The sequence below is a fragment of the Macrotis lagotis genome, chromosome 2, assembly GCF_037893015.1.
Source record: "Macrotis lagotis isolate mMagLag1 chromosome 2, bilby.v1.9.chrom.fasta, whole genome shotgun sequence".
Taxonomy (NCBI): domain Eukaryota; kingdom Metazoa; phylum Chordata; class Mammalia; order Peramelemorphia; family Peramelidae; genus Macrotis; species Macrotis lagotis.
Genome location: NC_133659.1, coordinates 222,484,315 through 222,504,726, shown reverse-complemented (window position 1 = coordinate 222,504,726; position 20,412 = coordinate 222,484,315). Strand labels below are relative to the sequence as shown.

The window sequence follows — 20,412 nt, the reverse complement described above, 5'->3', positions numbered from 1 at the left end:
CAATCTGGAAGAAAAGAACTTTAGAGCAACATCTCACCCATATACCACATAATGGACATATGATATAAAATTAAAAGATGATACCATCAATAAATTAGAGGTGCAAAGAAAGAGACACCTTTCCCAGAAACAGCAGCCAAATAAGTTAACTGAAGATAAAACAGACCATTTTGATTACAGAAAATTGAAAAAAATCCACACAAATAAATTTAATGAAATTAAAATTAAAAGAATTAAATGGAAAAAAATTTGCCTCAAGCTTCTCTGATACATGTCTGAGATTCAAAATATATGAAGGACTGGTTAATAAATGCATTTTGACCATATAATTCTCAAGGGAAAAAATTCAAGATATTAACAAACAGATGAAAAAATTCTCAGGATCATTAATGGTAAGAGAAATGCAAATTAAAGCACCTCTGAAGTTCTACCTGATCAGGAGAATGACAACTGTTAAAGAGGCACAGTGGGAGAACAAGTATATTAATGAACTAAAGTGGAACTGGGTTTGGTCCAATAACTCTGGAAAGCAACTTAGAATGATACCCATACAGTTACTAAATTATGCATACCCTCTGGCCCAGAGATATCACTACTAGGAAAAATCTCACAAAAAGATCAAAGGAAAAAGAAAAAACCTCATATATGCAAAAATAATCAAAGCACCATTTTTTAAAACAACGAAGATCTTAAAACCAAATGAATATTCATCAGATAGGATGTGGTTGAGCAAATAAGGTATATATACAAAAGTAATGAAATATTACTAAGACCAAAAAAAAGACAGGAAAGATTAAAATTAGAAATCTGGCAAAATTTGTATAAACTAATGCAAAGTGAGAAGAGCCAAACCAGGAAATGGAAGACAGGCGGTAGATGGAGGGTGAGGGATGGCAACATAAAGAAAAGAAAAAAGAAAAGCATTTTAAATGCATAGAAGAAAACTGAGGGAGATTCTGAGGGAGACAAGTAAATAATTTTGAAACAAATGTTAAATTTATTATATATGCATAAGCAAATCGATACAAACTATACATAATAGAGATTCAGAATGTGTTTAGTGCAGTTTTAAGTAAACAATTATAACTGAACTAAGACTTTTGGGACACCCTGTATAATTCCCTTCTGGGGAAATTCTGGAAATATTCATGCTTGCTGATGTTTGTTAAAATCAGAATAACAAAGTCAGGTCTGTGTCTTAAAAAAAATATTAATTTGATAGCTGTAAAGAGAATGGATTTTGGAAGGGGAGAAACTAGAAACAAGGAGACCAATTCTGAAGCTACTCCAGGAAGTGATATGGGCCTAAAGTAGGATAAGGGTCATACAATTGCACAAAAGGAGAGAGATAAAAAAGATGTAGAAATGCAATCAATAAAACTTGACAACTAATTAGGGAGCAATGGAGTAGCTGAGAGAAGAAAAAATTAAATATGACTCTGAAAATATAAATCTATGTGACCAATCAATAAGCAATTATTAAGTGCTTACTATATACCAATAAGGGCAAAGCACTTGAAGAAAAAGGAAAAGAAAAGGTTGGGGGAGGGGGAGAATAGTCCCTACCCTCAAAGAGCTACATTCTAATGAAAAAGGTAAGAGGACCATGCATATAAAACAGAATAAAGTTTTCCCTTCCACATCATGACTTTGTCCAGTGTTGGTCCATATGAGGTTTAATATAAAAAAATTAAATAGGAATTTTGGGGGAGTTTTGCAGAAACTGCAGGTGATGTGTGATGTCAGCAAATACCGAGAAAAGGTTTAGAAAGACAGATATGTATAAAACACATGTATACCTTTGTATCATAGCAACCCAAATTTTACAATAAAATACTGTAAACACCACATAAGAGAAAAAAAAGAAAAAATTCAGACTTCTCTAGTATGAAAGGAGGGCCAAGAAATTTTATGAAGATTTTCCGGACTGTAGGGTGCTGTACCCCTAACCACTGTGATGTGGAAGAGATAATTATATACAAAACAAAACATATAATAGAAATACTGAGTTAACCCTAGAGAATCATAAGAAAAGGACATATGGGAGAGATGGTGCACAACAAGGAATTGTAAGTTTTGACAACAGATTAGATATGAGAAGTGTGTGAGAGGAAGGAGCCAAGAATATCTCTAATATTTCAAACTTAAGTAACTAGAAGGAATGGTAGTACCCTAAAACAGGAATGGGGAAGTTGGGAGGTGGAGAGAATGCAGAAAACGATAATGAATTCCATTTTGTATAAGTTGAGTTTGAAATGCCTGCAGGTCATCCAATTTGAAATGTCTAACAGGTAGCTGGAGATGTGGGACTGGTGCTCAGGAGAGAGAGATTAATACTGGATAAATAGATCTGGGAATCATATGTAGAGTCTACATAGAGGTGATAATTAGACTCATGGGAGCTGATGAGATCACCAGGTGAGATAGTATAACAGAAAAAAGAGAAGAGAGACCAGCACAGAAATGGAAGGACACACAATCTGTGGACACGACATGGATGAAAATCAGCAAAAAGGACAAGAAGAGATAAGATAGGTGGGAAGAAAATAAAGAGAAAGGAGACTCTTTAATCCATCAAGGAAAGTACTCAAGAGAAGAAGTTGGTAAACAGTGGCAAATGCTCCAGAGAGGTCAAGAAGGATGAGAATTTAAAAGAGGAGGTTAGATGTAGGATTAAGAAAAGATGATAACTCTGAAGAAAGCAGTTTCAGTTGAATGAGGTCAGAAAGACTGCAGAGAGTTTGGAAAAGAGTTGAGAGCACAGAGAGTGGAGGCATCAATTATAGATGGCTTTTTTTTAAAAAAAAGCTTAGCTGAGGAGGGGAAGAAAGGCAGCAATTGATAGCTGCTCAGCATAAGTTCTAGTGAGGTTATTTTAAGGATGGAAGAAACTTAGATTTGTTTATAGGCAACAAGGAAGGATCCTGTAGATAAAAGAAAAGAAAAGAAAGGAAGGAAGGAAGGAAGGAAGGAAGGAAGGAAGGAAGGAAGAAAAAAGAAAGAAAGAAAGAAAGAAAGAGAGAGAGAGAGTTGGAAAAGGAAATGATAAACTACCCCAGATTCTTTGCTAAGAAAACTCTAAATTGGATCACAAAGAGTTAAACATGGCTGAAAAAAATGACTGAACAACAAACATCTAGCTATGATCTCTTTTCTAGGCTCTAGGCCTATAATACCAAGTGCCTATTAAACAAACTGTGTGCCCTGTGTGCATCTCAACCTCCATATGTCTAATTATCCACACTATAAACTCCTTCACTGGCACAGATAATTGAGAGTTGAGAATAATGAGAATATATAAAAAAAGAATATAACCTCAAGGATTCTAACCATCTAAAATAAACATATAACAAATGAAAAATCAAAACATTTTGGTAAAACAAATACATTCAAATAAGTATTGCTCCCTTAAAAGTACTCTTTGGTAAGCAGGGCACTTATTTCAACATGATGCTACAAATATTTCCAATATTCCTAGAACTCCTTTGATCCTTTATGCTTCTCTTCTAAACTTAACTGGTGGTTCAGCTAAGGCTGGTCTTGAATACTGCCCTTTCTAGGAATATGGATTACCTTGGCTCAATTCAAATTAGTCAATGTTTACTATCTACTATGGTTAAGGCACTGCCAAACCAACTGAAGACAAAGGTAAAATAAGACAAAATATCTTTTTTTTTTTTTTGGAGATTGGGTCTCCCTATCTCATCCACAGCACTGCCTTCTGACTTGGGTTTGTTAACCTCCTACTATCTAGAACCTTCCCATTCTCAAGTGCTCACTATATTGGTGATGTACCTAATGTGGACATTCAAATGGCTTCACCCACCTGTATTCCCTGTGGCACAGATTTCAGGAGTGGGTCACCAATTTCTTTTTTTTTTTTTTAGGTTTTTTGTAAGGCAAATGGGATTAAGTGGCTTGCCCAAGGCCACACAGCTAGGTAATTATTAAGTGTCTGAGACTGGATTTGAACCCAGGTACTCCTGACTCTAGGGCTGGCCAGTGCTTTATCCACTACACCACCTAGCCGCCCCTGGATCACCAATTTTTCCCTTTAAGTCAATCAATTAAACCAATCTATCATTTCAGCATCACTATAAATTTAATACTTCAAACGTTATACTTGCTAAATAACAAATTTTTTCTCCCTTTAAGTCGATCAAATCAACAGTTATTTATTAAACATCTATTAAACACCAGGTGTTGGGGGGGAGGAGGGATATAAAGACAAACACTGGTCTTTGAGCTTGAGTTTACATTCTATTGAGGGAGAATCATAAACATACGCATAAATAAGTTGCAGGTTAAGTATCAGCAGATAGGAAAATTGGGAAAGCCCTCAAACTGAAGTTAGTACTTGAGCCAAGTACTTAAGTAAAAGCTAGGAATTGATTCTAAGAGGTAGGGCTGAGAGAGCAGCCCAGTCTAGACATGGGGTAACTATCTATACAAAGAAACAGACATGAGGACTAGATATCATGTGTGTAGAACAGTTAGAAGGCTAGTTACAGAGTGTGTGATGGGGAATAATATCCAATAAGCCTGGAAAAGTAGATGGGATCCAGGTTATATAGGGCTTTAAAACACCAGGAGTTTGTATCTGATTAGGGAGATATAACTAAAAGGCCCTTTAGCATACTGAAAATTGACACAGTCAATCCTGTGCTTAAGAAAAATCACCTAATAGATTCATTCTCATTCACTTTTCTCCTACAATCACAGACCACCTATATTCCACTCTTCTGGCTCTGCCTTCTTCACTTTGTATTATTACATTAATGTCTCTCTATATCTCTTTGTATTCTATGTGTTTGCCCATCTCCACTGCTTTTGGTTAATTGCTTTAATTTCATTAAATTAATTTATCACATTTTGTTTGTTCCTTTGCAGTTGAACAAACAAGGTTTAAGGACTGCTTTGTTTTTTGCTTTTTTTAAGGACTGCATCATGATGCCATGAAAATTTCTAAACAATTAGCTCTATTTTGTTCTTGATATCACAATAAGGGTGCAGGCCTAACAAATTTATAATTGGATCAAAAAGTATGTTGATTTTGTATCCTTGCCAGAGTTCTGCCAGATTACTTTCCAGAAAGTCTCTACAAGCCTCTATAAGCCTGCAATTCTACCAGTAATGCACAAGGCAAACGTATTTCAACAAAAGCCTTCTAAATCAGAGTTTCATGTAAGAGTTAGTTTACATTCATTTACTTATTTTTACCAATTTTATGGATGTTTGGTGGAACCTCAAAGTTGATTTAATTTGCTTTTGCATTAGTAGTGTTGAGCATTTTTTGAGTGATTATTACTAACAATTTGTTTCCTCTTTTCAAATTGTCTACTTATGCTTTTTTTTTCCTTAATCTGGGTTTTTTGGTTGTTTCAAGGGATAGCTCACTGGGGAAGAGTGAAGATAGGGTATATTTGGAATAAAACAGATATAAAAACAATGGATAATAATTATTTTTTTTAAAAAAGAAAACTGTCTATTCATTTCCTTTGATAATTTATCTGCTGGGAAATGAGAGTTATCACTGTAACTTTTTTTAATTTCATCATAAATTTTGGATGTCAAAATTTTTCATTTACCTTTGTCATATTTTCTCAGGATATTTTTCTTTTAATTATCTTTTTTTTAGTTTCACAGAAGTATTATTTTAATTAAAATGCAATAGATATATGCTGCACATCTCTATCTAACTTGTTCCTAGATAATTCCTTCAATTTATTCAATGGAAATTAATCTCCCCTCCACCACTATACAAATATGTCATTACATTTTCTTCCTTCTTTTATAGATTTTCTTCATTACTATGTTTGTTCTTAAACTTTACTGTTTGAACCCAAGCACTAGACTTGTTCTTCTTCATGCTGTGGACATATTTTTTATGCCTTCTTTGTTGTCATTAGCATTTTTCAGAAACTTCAGTTCACTTCAGGCTTGCATCTTCCTAACATAATTCTTAAAAGGACCACACCAGTCATTTTACACAGACCCAGTATATCATGCACCTAAAAGTCTACCTACTCCTACATATTTCTCACCACTTATATCAGGCAGGGCAGCTAAGTGGTACAGTGGATAGAGCACTGGGCTTGAAGTCTAGAAGACTAGTTTGAATTTGGCCACAGACACTTGACCCTTACTAGCTATGTGACCTTGGGCAAGTCATTTAACCTTGATTGCCTTGCATCCAAGGCCATCTTCAGTGGTTCTGATTCATATCTGGCTACTGAACTCAGATGGTTCTGAAGGAGAAAGTGAGGCTGGTAACTTAGCATAGTACCCCCTCACTCAAATCCAGTTCATGTGCTTGTCATGGCATCACCTCCTTGATGTCATAGTCTTTGAAAAAGAAGGACAAACATCATCATGTGTTAGGCAGCTATTATCTTACTGGTCAGGATAAATACTAACTACAACTAATGGAAGGCATTTAAGCAAGGAGACAATCAAAGGAATTTCACAAGCAAATTAAGCAGATTGCCTTTTTTTTCTTAATGGTCATTTTAGTTAAGGGGAAGAAGACAAGGGTGGGGCAAAGAAGGCAAGTCAAAGGGGCGAATTAGCTAAACCTATCTTCCTATACCTCCACCTTCACCTCTCTTTCACAGGAGGGAGTTCTCCTGAGAAGCCAAGTACCTTTTCCACTCCCAATTACCCATACCCATTCACTCAAAGCCATTCCGTAAATACTACTATGCATGGAGATGAAGCCAGATTCATGGCAGAGGTTGTCTACTTCCAATTCTCAGGTAGTAGATACCAACAGTCTGTAACTGGTCACTTAGCAGTTGGGGAAAAAAGTAGCTCCCACCTAGGCTGATTATATTGACAATTTTGAATCAAAATGAAGCCTTCAGGAAATCTTAAAGAACAGAGATTATCTCACTTTTCTATTTATATCTCAGTTGCTTTACCCACAGCAAGTAGTTAATAAATGTTTAGGAACTTTGTAAAGTTAAAATTTCAAAGTCCAACATATAGACCAAATTATGTCTAGTAATTTCTGAGATAAGAGAATTGAATTCCTCATACCTCAATCCATCTTTCTTCCATACTCCACCTATGTCACTAACAATCCCGCTTCCTTATATTCAGTATTTAATCTTCATAGCCTATTCTCTGTCTGTACTTTCACGTCCAGTGTGCTCCCTAATTTGTGTTCTCTTTTTTAAATGATCTTGCTCTTCACTTGAGCTATCCAATTCTAACCTACAAAATGCATAAAATATTTGAGAATAAATCAACAAGCCACACTCAATATCCATACAGATCCAATTGCAAAATATTCTTTAAAAAAATGAAAAAGCATGTTAAAAGAACTGAAGGAATATATTTAGTGCTCATGGCTAGGCTGTGACAATATAACACAAAATAACAATAATACTAAAGTATGTTTACATGGTGCTATATGAATCAAATTATCAAAAGTACTCTTTACAGAACTCAATAAAATAATAACAAAATGCATGTGGACAAACAAATGCTCTAGAAAATCATGGGAAATTCAAAGAATGCCTCAAAGAATCTCAGAAATAGAAGGGTTCTAATTCATATCTGGACAAAAAAACTATTACCTCTACAGCATACCCAACAAGTAGTCACATAATCTTCCCTTGAAGATATTCAATGGGAGAGAAACTTCTACCCTTTGAGGTTACCCATTTAGGACAGCTCTGTTATAAAAATTTTGCCTTTTATCAAGTCTATTTTTGAATCCTTGCAATTTACTTCCCATTTCTAAAGTTTTCCCCCTGTAAAGGAAAAGCAAGCCTAAACTCTCTTCCACATGAAAGTCTTTCAAATATTTAGGGAGAGCTATTATGCCCCACTAAATTCTCTCCACATTAAACATCCCTTCTTCCTTCTATGACATAAACTCAAGACCCTTCAATCTGGTGTATCCTTCCTCTGGAAGTTCTCCAGGTGATCACTGGGGGAAAAAAAAAAGTAGATAAGAGCATAGGAATAAATATAACATTTCTTAATATAGCATCTATTGAAAAAAACAAGAGTTAGCATTTTTATAATGGAAAAAAGGGTCCTTTCCATTAAGGCTGAAGCAAAGCAAGGGCACTCATGGCTACCACTGTTATTTGATTAATGCTCACTTTAGCAATAAGATAAGAAAAATAAATCGAAAGAATAAGCCTAATAAAAGAGGAAACAAAGTATCACTTTTTTGTGATATTATCACAAATTTAGAGAAACCTTAGAGAGTCAACAAAAATTTAAGTGCAGTTAATTAGAAATTTTGGTAAACAGGATATAAAACCTACAAAAATCATCTATCTGCCTTTCTGCAAATTACCTACTAAACATAGAAGGAAGAGGTAGCATGAAGCCCATTACAAGACCCAGACCAAGGAGATACTATGGCAATAGAAGTCTGAAATAGTTACTAAAGCATTCCATAAATAGAAAGTTATAGTCCATCTAAAATTGCTATAAACTATAAAGAAAACTAGTATACCTACAAAGACACATAAGGATTGCATGAGTACGAGGTGCTAGGTGGCACAGTGGACAGAGCACCAGCTTTGGAATCAGAAGTACCTGAGTTCAAATCCCACCTCAGACACTTAATAATTACCTAGCTGTGTGGCCTTGGGCAAGCTACTTAACCCCACTGCCTTGCAAAACTAAAAAAAAAAATTACTTGAGTATGCCTAAAAACATTTAAAAACAGAACTAAATAATTGAGAAGAATCAATTGTTTATGTTTAGACCCTGTTAATATGATAAAATTGACAATAATACCTGAAATAATTTACCTATTGAATACCACACCAATCAAGCAAATAAGAATTATTTTATAGAATAAAACAGGAACAAAATTCACTTGGAGGAACAAAAGAATTAAGAATGTCAAGGGAGGTTGATAGAACAAAGAGGAGGAAGGAGAGAAAATGGCGTCCACGGACTATAGTACCTACAGTCAAGCTGCAGCCCAGCAGGGCTACAGTGCTTATGCAGCCCAGCCAGCTCAAGGATATGCACAGACCACCCAGGCATATGGGCAACAAAGTTATGGAACCTATGGGCAGCCCACTGATGTCAGCTATACACAGGCTCAGACAACTGCAACTTATGGGCAGACTGCATATTCAACCTCTTATGGACAGCCTCCAACAGGTTATACTACACCAACTGCACCTCAAGCTTACAGTGCAAGGCTATGGAACAGGGGCTTACAACAACACCACTGCTACAGTCACAACCACCCAGGCATCCTATGCAGCCCAGTCTGCATATGGCACCCAGCCTGCTTATCCCACTTATGGGCAGCAGCCAGCCACCGCCGCACCTGCGAGACCCCAGGATGGTAGCAAGCCCACTGACACTAGTCAACCTCAATCTAGTACAGCAGGCTACAGCCAGCCCAGCCTAGGATATGGACAGAGCAACTACAGTTACCCACAGGTGCCTGGCAGCTACCCCATGCAGCCAGTCACTGCACCTCCATCCTATCCTCCAACCTATTCCTCTACCCAGTCAACTAGTTACGATCAGAGCAGTTACTCCCAGCAGAATACCTACGGGCAGCAGAGCAGCTATGGACAGCAGAGTAGCCATGGTCAACAGAGCAGCTATGGGCAGCAGCCCCCCACTAGTTATCCCCCCCAAACTGGATCCTACAGCCAGGCTCCAAGTCAATATAGCCAACAGAGCAGCAGCTACAGGCAGCAGAGTGCATTCCGGCAGGACCATCCCAGTAGCATGGGTGTATATGGGCAGGAGTCTGGAGGCTTTTCCGGACCTGGAGAAAACCGGAGCATGAGTGGCCCTGATGACCGGGGCAGGGGAAGAGGGGGATTTGATTGTGGAGGCATGAGCAGAGGTGGGCAGGGAGGAGGAGGAGGAGGAGGACGCAGTGGAATGGGCAGCACTGGAGAGCGAGGTGGCTTCAATAAGCCTGGTAGACCTATGGAAGAAGGACCAGACCTTGACTTAGGCCCACCTGTAGATCCAGATGAAGACTCGGATAACAGTGCAATTTATGTACAGGGACTGAATGAAAATGTGACTGTTGACGAGCTGGCAGACTTTTTCAAACAGTGTGGTGTTGTCAAGATGAACAAAAGGACTGGGCAGCCGATGATAAACATTTACTTAGACAAGGAAACCGGAAAGCCAAAGTATCCTATGATGACGACCCACCTACTGCAAAGGCTGCAGTAGAATGGTTTGATGGGAAAGACTTCCAAGGGAGCAAACTCAAAGTATCTCTTGCTCGAAAGAAACCTCCAATGACCAGGCATAGGGATGCCTCCCCCTCTCCGAGGAGGTCCCGGAGGACCAGGGGGACCAGGAGGTCCCATGAATTGCATGGGAGGCAGAGGAGGAGACAGGGGAGGTTTTCCACCAAAGAGGACCCGGGGTTCCCGAGGAAACCCTTCAGGGGGAGGGAATGTTCAGCACAGAGCAGGGGACTGGCAGTGCCCAAATCCAGGCTGTGGAAACCAGAAATTTGCCTGGAGAACAGAGTGTAATCAGTGTAAGGCCCCAAAGCCGGAGGGATTTCTTCCACCACCCTTTCCACCTCCAGGTGGTGACCGTGGCCAAGGTGGCCCTGGTGGCATGAGGGGTGGGAGAGGCGGCCTCATGGACCGTGGAGGTCCCAGCGGTATGTTCAGGAGGTCGAGGTGGAGATTGAGGTGGCTTTCGGGGAGGTCGAGGCATGGTGGAGGAAGAAGAGGAGGACCTGAAGGTCCCCCTGGACCTCTCATGGAGCAAATGGGAGGCAGAAGAGGAGGCTGTGGAGGACCCGGAAAGATGGATAAAGGCGAGCACCGTCAGGAGCTTAGAGACCGGCCCTACTAGATGCAGAAAACCCGCAGAGCTGCATTTACTACCAGATTTATTTTTTAAACCAGAAAATGTTTTAAATTTATAATTCCATATTTATAATGTTGGCCACAACATTATGATTATTCCTTGTCTGTACTTTAGTATTTTTCACCATTTGTGGAGAAACATTAAAACAAGTTAAATGGTAGTTTCTTTTCCTTCTTTTAAGATGGTTGTTTAATGAAGACTAATAAACCAATGAGAAACCATTGTTGTTAGCATGCTCAAATATCATTGTGTGGAGACCCAGGAGGAGAACTAACTGTAACAATGTTGATGGTTGTGATGTTTTTTTTAAAATAAAATTCCAAATGTTTATAAACCTAAAAAAAAAGAATGTCAAGGGAACTAATAAAAAAGTAGAAAGAGAAGCTTAGCAGTAGCAGATATCAAACTTTACTACAAAGCAGTAATCATCGAAGCTATATGGTACTATTTAAAAAAAATAGAACAATGGAACAATGGGATAGAGGGATCAAAGGAATCTGTCACATTAGTTACAAAATATTCAGAACCAAAGTGTCAATAATATTTAATAAACCCTAACACCCTAACAACTTAGGTAAGGACTTATTATTCCACAAAAATTAATGAAAAAATTTGAAAGGGTGGCAAAAATTATGTTTAGACTAATATCTGATATAATATACTATGATAAACTCCAAATGGATTCATGACTTACAAATAAAAGGTCATATTCTCTTCTTTTCTTTTTTAGGTGATTGCAAGGCAATGGAGGGTTAAGTGACTTGCCCAAGGCCACACAGCTAGGTAATTATTAAGTGTCTGAGGTCACATTTGAACTCAGGTCCTCCTGATTCTAGGGCCAGTCTCCATCCACTGCACCACCTAGCTGCACCCATATTCTCAAATTAGAAGAACAGGGAAGGAAATAAATTATGTAGCTGTGAACAGGGGAAGAATTCTTAACCAAAAAAGGGATAAAGAAGATCACAAGACATAAAATGGGCAATTTTGAATATATACATTTGGAAAGTTCTACACAAACCTAGTCAAAAGAGTAGTTTCTCCCAAAGAGTCACTAATTCTCACAGCAGGCATGAGAAGAGTGGTCCCAGAATACAATGGTCCTGAAGTATACTGGTAGGAAATATATATGATATAGTAACAACTCAACTATGATAATGCAAGGTCCCAATGTCCTTGTTCTCTTTTCAGAGTCCTGACAAAGTCCCCCACTGGATGTGGGGTCTCTACTGGACTGATTGCTCAGCTGAGCTCCCAGGGTTTGTTCTTTTCTTGCTTGCCTCTCAATTTCCAGAGTTAGCTCTGCTTTGAGGAGCTGGTAACCAGTTCTCATTTCAGCAGCTAGAGGCCACACCCCTCAGAGCTGCTTTTGTCTAATGATTGCTTTCCTCTATCCAGGTCGGTCTGGGATGTGTCTCTGCTTCTACTGGTTGAGGGCTTCCCCTCAAGAGGCACCAATGGAAGGGGTGCAATTCCCTCTCATAGTCTAGATTCTCCTTTAACAGATGGTTTGAACTAAAGAACTGGTTGCATAGCTTTTTAAAGGTTTGGCTTTTTTACAGGCCTTCGGGACTCATTTTTAGCCCACCCAATTTGAAACTATTCCTCTACTTTCATTCAAGATAGTTATCAGTCAGTTAACTAGTTAACAGACATTTATTAAGTGCTTACCTTGCCTCCAAAACTATGCTAAAGGATGGAATGTGAAGATGTTCACATTTTATAAAGAGATTGTATTAGCACCTCATTGTAAATAAAGTGCTTTGTTAAGCTTGGCATTTGGTACACCAATAAAATATTTGTTGAATGCATCTTTTAAAATAAAAAAAATCCTTTTTTAAAAAATAAGATTTTTTTTAAAACTCACACATTATTGATACTGAGGTCACAATCCACTAAAATCACCATACTTTTCCCAAATGAACTACTTTCTAGCAATATTTTATCCACCTTGTAGCTCTAAAGCTGACTCTTTTAAACCCAAGGACAAGCTCTCCATGCATTCCTCAATGATTTTCCTATTTAGTTGTGATCTCCTCCTAAATCCTTATAAAGTCTCCTGTTTTATGCTTCTGTAATTTTTCCTTTTTTTTCCAGATCTATGACTTCTTCAATAGCTCTCAGGAAGAAACTTCCTCTTGTCATATGTTCTCTTCAACTGAGTTGCTTGGGCAATGAGGGATTAAGTGATTAACTAGGGTCATACTGCCAGGATGTGTCAGAGGTGAGATCTGAACCCAGATCTACCTCTCAGGTTGGCTTTCTAGCCATTATACCAGTGGTTCCTATTTTGAGACTTAAGAAACCCTTGGAGATTTTTCTCTGGTTCATAGGGTTCAGGGTAAAAATTCTTTAATGGTGCCTTAAGCAGTAAATAATTGCAGAATATTAAAAGTAGTGCACTAAAAATTACCCTGGGGTTTCCCAAAACATTTTATTGCTTTTGAAAGAGATGAAGGGGGAAAAAAAAGTTTTGGAAAACTGCACTGTATCATCCACCTTCCTCTACTACTCTTACTCAATATGGTTTATTTTAGATATTTCTATTGGTGTCTTAGCCTATTTGACTATAAACACTAAAAAGGGAGGAACCATGACTTAACTAAACTTTGTATCTACCATAACACTCTGCATATAACTTATGCTTCATAAAGGCTTAGACTACTAAATACTCTCCACTCAACTTAATTTGCTGATTAGAACATAAACAAATTAATTTAAGTCTCTAGCCTTGTGGCTATTCTTACTTGGCTTATGGCCAGAAACACTGATCACTCTCTCAGCAGGGGTCTGTTAACATCTAGGGCAGAAGTTAGAAATAGTATCATTGAAAAGGATCTCTTCCCCTACTCCCACCAAAACTACACACAACTATTCCTTTGTTGCACATTCTATTCTCAACACCAGGAACCTCCACTGTGGAAATAGCAGACTGACTCTGAAGAAGCAAGGCCAACAAACTCCAACAACACTCCTAACAATATCACAATTACTAACACTGGGTTTTATTGTCATGCAAACACATAGAGTAACAATAACTATAACCACTTTGCATTATGAAACCTCCCCCCAACCCTTCTTCCTCTCTATCTACCACATCCAGAATAATGTTCAGGACTTTTCCCATTCATTATTTATTGACAAGAGTGAAGGTATTTCATTTGTCATACAAAAGAAGGTCCATAATGACACAAATAGTTTCATTTCATATAGTTTCACACAATCATTACCACAAAACAAAGACAAAATAATACCACGTGTAGCAGAAAGAGCATTATAGTCAGGAGACATGACTTCAAATCCTGACTCTGCTACTAGATGCTTATGTGACCTTGGACAGTACAGTGTGATACAGTGGAGAGAATACTGGTTTCAAAGTCAGAATCCCAGTGCCACTTGAGTCACTATTTCTATCACCTGGAGCAAGTCATTTAACCACTCTAGGAGTTGTTTTCTCATCTATAAAATGAGATGATCCCTAAGATTACTTCCTGCTCTAAATTTATGCACTTTCCTGAGCCTGTTTTCTCATCTGCAAAAATCAGATGGTTTTTAAGCTTCAGGCTCTAAACCAAAAAGGGTACAATGGGGTAAAGACCTGCATAATAGACCTAGAGTCATAAAAACCTAGGTTCAAATCCTGTCTTTAATACTCACTTTGCTGTGTGACCATAGGCAATAACCTCTCTAAGCCTCAGTTTTCAATCTTTAAAGGGAGAGCAAAAATATAGTCCCTTCCTTACAAATTTGTTGTAAAGTATGAATAAGGCAGCACATTAAAAAAAACCCACAAAATTTTGCAAACTCCACAGTGCAATATTAATATCAACTATTATAATTCCAAGATACTAAATAATTGCAGACACCTGAGGTGAAGTTCAAGAAGGGGGGGAGATAATTTACTCCTCCTCCCCCACCCAAGTCTCTTGCACATTCAGTAGAATCTGAGACCTTTTTAAAATTTTTTATTTACAAAATTCTTTACTTTTGTTTGGCTTGTGGACATGTTAGAATTCCTTCTAAGCATGACTTTGTTGGCCAACTAGGATAGACAAAGTTAGAGAAAGATATACTAAGGCAGCAGTATTCTACAAAAGGATCCTGGATTTTGGAGCAAGATCCCTACAAACCTAATTATTTTTAAGTACACAAACTACTAAGTGAGAAGCATCGGCCACCTATCTGCTTTGCACTCTAACTATAAAGCCAACAGAAACATGCTCACATGACATCAGAAAAATAGGAGATGAACTGGAAGCAGCCCCAGAGATCAGTAGAGGCAGCTTGGCTCTCAGTTCCTCCTCCTCGACTTCCTTGGGACCTCCATATTCTAAAGAAACAACTAAAAGCCAGCAGCAACCTCTGTTCAGGTAAGCAATGTACTTTTGGAGGGGGGGATGGGAAGGGAGACAAGAAAAGAGATGGCAGGAGATCAGAACCTGAGGAGGAACTTCTCTCTGCTCAGTCACTCTCACGCACCCAACCACCCAAACCCAGTGTGATGCAAACAGGATTTCAGCTCAGGAAGGAACTCATGCAACTTGGGCCAGCATTTCTGCTGAGTTAAGAGTGTGGCCAGTACAAACAGAATTAAAAACAATAATACTTTATTTCTGTATATCATCATTCTGGGACTTTAGGGAATGAGAGAATCTCAGAGTTAGAATCAACCTTAAAGGTCAGCTAGTTCTATCTCCCATAACCCATGCAGGATATTATCTTATGTAATTCTCACAACAACCCTCAGGGATAGGGGATCTTATAATTGCCATTCTACATTTGAGGAAACTGAGGCATACAGAGGTCAAGTAACTTGCCTAGGATCTTACAGCTAGAAATTGTCTAGGATCATATTTGAACTCAAGTCTTCCTGAGTCCAGGTCCAGTGTTCTGGGCCTTTGTACCACCCAAATGCCTCTAGTACAACATCCCTAACACAACAGTCATCTTCCTCTTAAACATTTCCAGTTTAGAGAAGCTCAATACTTCAAAAACAGCCAATATTGTTATTGGATAAATATGATCATTAGAATTTTTTTATATTAAGTTTTTTTTTTATCTAGGCAGCTAGATGGCATGGTGGCTAGAACATGGAACTTGGAATAAGGAAGATAATAAGAGCTAGAATACTGTCTCAGATATTTGCTAGCTATGTGAGCCTACACAAGTCATTTAACTTCTCAATACCTCAGTTCCCTCACCTTTAAAATGAGATTAATAATAGAACCTAACTCACACAGTTGACATGAGGATTAAATGAGATAATATAAAGTCCTACATAAATGCTAGTATCATTATTATTATTATTATTATTATTATTATTATTATTATTATTATTATTATACTGAGGCAAAATCTGCCTTCCATCTCCATATTTTAGGTCTGTTCCTGGGGATCACACAGAATATAAGAATAATTCACGTGTACATAGCACTTTAAGGATTTGCAAACATTTTACATATACTTTCTCATTTGATCTTCTCAAAATCCATGTGAGTAACTTATATTGTCCCTATTTCACAATGAGGAAACTGAGGTTAATCGTGGTTAAGTGACCTGCCCATAATCACATATCTAGTAAGTGGCAGACCTAAATTTGAATCCTTCTTCTATAGATAGCTCTTCAAAAATCTGAAGACAAGTATTCATGTTCCTTCTAAGTCTCTTTTGAGTAAATGTCTCCTAAGTCCCTCAACCAGCTCTTCAGATGAACTAGTTCTCCAATCTCTTCACTGATTTGTCAATATTCCTTTAAAAATGTGGTCCCTACTGCATCCCAGGCTATCATCAGGTGTCCTGATTTTTGTCTTGCCACTAGCCTTTGAGAGAGGATGATGACTTTATGCAACTGTCTCATTTAAATCCAATTAATGTGCAAAGTCAAGACATCATCCCATGATGTAATTGGTTCACTTCAAAAATGAAGAACAAACAACCATGCTCAAAACTGGATGCAACATTCCAGATGTTATCTCCCTAAGTCCTGGTACAGTGAGACCATTACACCTTCTTTGTCCTGGATAGAATGCTTCTTCTTCTTAACACAGACTGTTTGCAGTAGCTTTTTTATTTTTGCAAGTTCATGGTATCATTAGGCTGCAGACCATTAAACCTCCCAAATATTTTTTTTTCATGAACCTCATCTACAGGGAGCAAAAAGTCATTCCCTCCTACTACACAGATGGCACACTGAAAATGTAACAAAATGAGAAAAGCGATAGAAAATCAAGGAAGAAAACCCTAGAATCTGAGTTTCTAGATTGGGAAGTTTCTTGTGGTTTAGTTATAACAGAAATCCCACTGATATGGCACAGAGAAGTTTTTCCTCTACACCTTGATGAATCAGGAGAGTGTTCTGGGAATGGAAGATGGGGGGGGGCAGGGTATCGCTTCAAAATTCTGTTTGAGAAGCCAGAATTCAAGTAGATTTCTCTAATAATCTCACTCATTCATAAATCAAACTGATACAGAGGGCTTTTAGTTACCCTAAACATCTGTCTAGCTAATATCCTTTTTCCATAACATTTCCTACTCTCAACCAACCTAGTCAAAGGGGATAGAAGGAAAGAGTCTCAAGACTATCAATGAAAACCTAAGAACCAAAGCTAGGTATTAAAAAAATCAACAATGCAATGGTACAGAGATACGATGTTGGCATGTGATAGATGCCAGTTTTTGTGGAATGTGCAATTATGCCACCCTAGAGAGTTAAATTATGAGAAATTAACACATTAGCTTTGAACCAGCTGGGAAGTATCCTGGCAAAGGAACTGGGAGACAGCAGCCTAAAATAAAAGAACATTTTTCCCTCCCAGTATATTATCATTCAAAGGAACAACCTTTGTGAACATCCTCACCATCTTCACTATCACCAAAATTATACACAGATCAACTGCTACCAAAGGGGCAGTTAAGCCCCCAAATGAGAGGAACTGCATCATTTTCCATCCCAAGGCCCTCCTCATGGAACCTACTTCTAGTATGACCGCCCCCCTCCCCCAGAAGCCATGGAGGGGGAAATTCAGTAGAGCACTACCTGGTAGAAACTCAACCTGGTTAACTGCTTTGGCATATGCTGCAATCCTAGCCTCCTCAGCAATCACTGCTGTGGAAGACCTAGGCAAGAAAGTTCTCATATACATGTTCCCCCTCCCCCCAAGTTCTTGCATCTATCAAATGGTTCAACATCTGAAACATATGATTTTATTTATAGAAATGATCAAAGAAGATTCATTACCATACACACTGCTGGACTTTTCTGTTAGCTCTGTAAGTAAACTCTCCCATGTGTGTTATCTCCCCTTATCAGAATGGCAGCTCCCTGAGAGTATTTGCTTCTCTATTTGCATCCCAATGCTTAGTACTATGTACAAGGTAAGCAGTTCATTAACAAATGGTTATACACTAATAAATGCTTTTCCTTTCTTCCTTTCTTTTTTACCACTCACAAGTTTAGTAAAAAAAAAAAAACCCATCATTTTCAACTAGTAAAAGATGAACAGAAGAGGAGATGGGCCAATCACAGCAGCATAGGAAGTAGTAACAGATGAACAACCTGAGTGTTACACTGGGAACCTCAAAATAGGAACAGAACCAGAGGACTGCCCTATAGCATAAATTTCTATGGAGGAATTTATAAAAGGACAAGGGATAAGAACCCCATGGGTTGAGAAAGTATAGGATTACAGATCAGAACCTCATAACATTTAGATGTGGGAGGAGTCTTAACCCAACCCCTTCCTTTTGCAGAGGCCCAGGGAGGTCTCATACACATATTCCCCATGTGTATGCCAAAGGTCGTGCAGGTAGGAAATAGCCAAGGAAGGAATTGAATCCTCTGAATCCAAAGAAAACATTCTTTTCATTGTACCACACTAAGCTGATAAGCCTAATATAATGAGATGCTTCAATGTGAGAAATTTTTGATATACCATGTGTAGGGAATGGAGTCTCATAAAGAGACCTCCTTTATGGACTTACAGAAAAGGAGACAAACTTATGTCCTCCATCCCACAATGGATGATCTTCCCTCTAAAGCATATTCCCATCCCATGCTCCACTATACTTCCCCTAAATCTTTGCTCTCACCTTCTCATTTTGCCTCCAAGTCTTACCATTTTCCTGCTTGTCTTTGTGGGAACAGCACAGAAAGGCATTGTGTTGTAATGTACTGTCCCTTTAAGGTTTGTTCCTGAGTTTAGCTTGCTCAGAATTCTAAGAAAAACACAGTAGACAGTTTCTGGGAGTTACACTCTGAGAGTTTTTAGCCAAGCAGTTGCTGAGTTTTGAATATGATAAGCTATTATAAACTAGGGAGATAAAGGCAACAAAATTGGAATGATTATACGACAAATGTACTTTATCTGATTATGGTCTGCCCCCAAAAAAAGAGAAGAAAAGGGAGAAAGAGAGTTAAGGACAGATTTCAGAACTGAGTCAGCCAGGGCTGAAGCTGCAAATAATGGATTCTATAGTTCGTTCTGAGAAAAAAAGAAATCCAGTGTAGAAAAGGAACAGATTGGAAGCAGAGAATAAGAGAAATCACTGAGAAGATAGACTAGGTTGGCAGAGATGTGTGATATCTAATACAGAGTGGATAATAATAATAATAATAGTTACTAATTAAAGTGTTTCTGTCATCTCATTTGATCATCACAACTGCCCTCTGAGGAAACTCAGTTTAGAGGGATTAAGAGTTGCTCAGGGTCATACAGCTAACAAGTCTATAAGGAAGAATTTGAACTCATGTTCCTGAACTCAAAGTCCAGCATTTTATTTATGCATTGTGCCACTTAGCTGCCTCTACTCAACAGTAGAAGTATCTATGCAATAAAAGAAGTTAAATTCATTGAACTCTTATAGATAATTGCTGAAACAGTAAGAGGATACCTAAGGTTAAAATCCCAGAGTTGTAAGCAACTCTGAGCACAACAGTCTTCCTCATTCATGAGCCTCCTTGACAGATTTTTGTAAATGTGCACCCATTCTTCCTCATAGTTACTGAAAGCACTGGTGCAAGAATGAACTCTGACTTATTTGTTATTTACGTTTGATTTAATATCAGGACCAATAATACAATTATTGTTTTACTTCATTGTTAAGTGAATGATTTTGTTTAAAATCTAAAACATCATTATTGTGAATATCTGAACAGGTCAAAAAATGCATTAGAATATATGAAGTCATGATGGTAAGTAGATGGAGTAAATTTCCCTTTAACAAGGTAGTCCCTACTGCCCTAAAATAATGTGAATGGTATGTATAACCCATATCAGATTGCTTGCCATCTTGGGGAAGGGGAAAGAAAAATTTGGAACTCAAACTCATATAAAAATGAATGTTGACAACTATCTTTACATGTAATTGGTGGGAAAAACCTATTTATTTCAAAAAAAGATAATCTGAGTGGTACTATCATTCTTCAATGGAAAAATAGATCTCTCAGTGTGAGAGTAGGCTAGAGTGAACAAGTCAATCAAGCACTAGAGTAAGTAGGTATCCACATGCCCAGATAAGAAGGCTGAGGTTCTACAATGTGGGTAGTAATCCCACATACTATATTTATATTGG

General features: G+C 37.9%; 1 protein-coding gene and 1 pseudogene across 6 annotated transcripts in view; one reads left to right on the top strand and one right to left on the bottom strand.

Moving 5' to 3' along the window:
• AATK (apoptosis associated tyrosine kinase) overlaps positions 1 to 20,412 on the bottom strand; it is a 209,951-nt gene that overhangs the window by 135,007 nt on the left and 54,532 nt on the right. Inside the window, exon 1 of one of the 6 annotated variants that reach the window (XM_074224945.1) lies at positions 1 to 20,412. This exon is cut by the window's left edge and continues 14,804 nt beyond it. The exons of the other annotated variants lie outside the window; for them this stretch is intronic. The gene's annotated coding sequence lies outside the window, so the exon portion shown is untranslated. 6 annotated transcript variants of the gene reach the window in all.
• On the top strand, positions 8,883 to 10,997 carry LOC141514272 (RNA-binding protein EWS pseudogene; annotated as a pseudogene).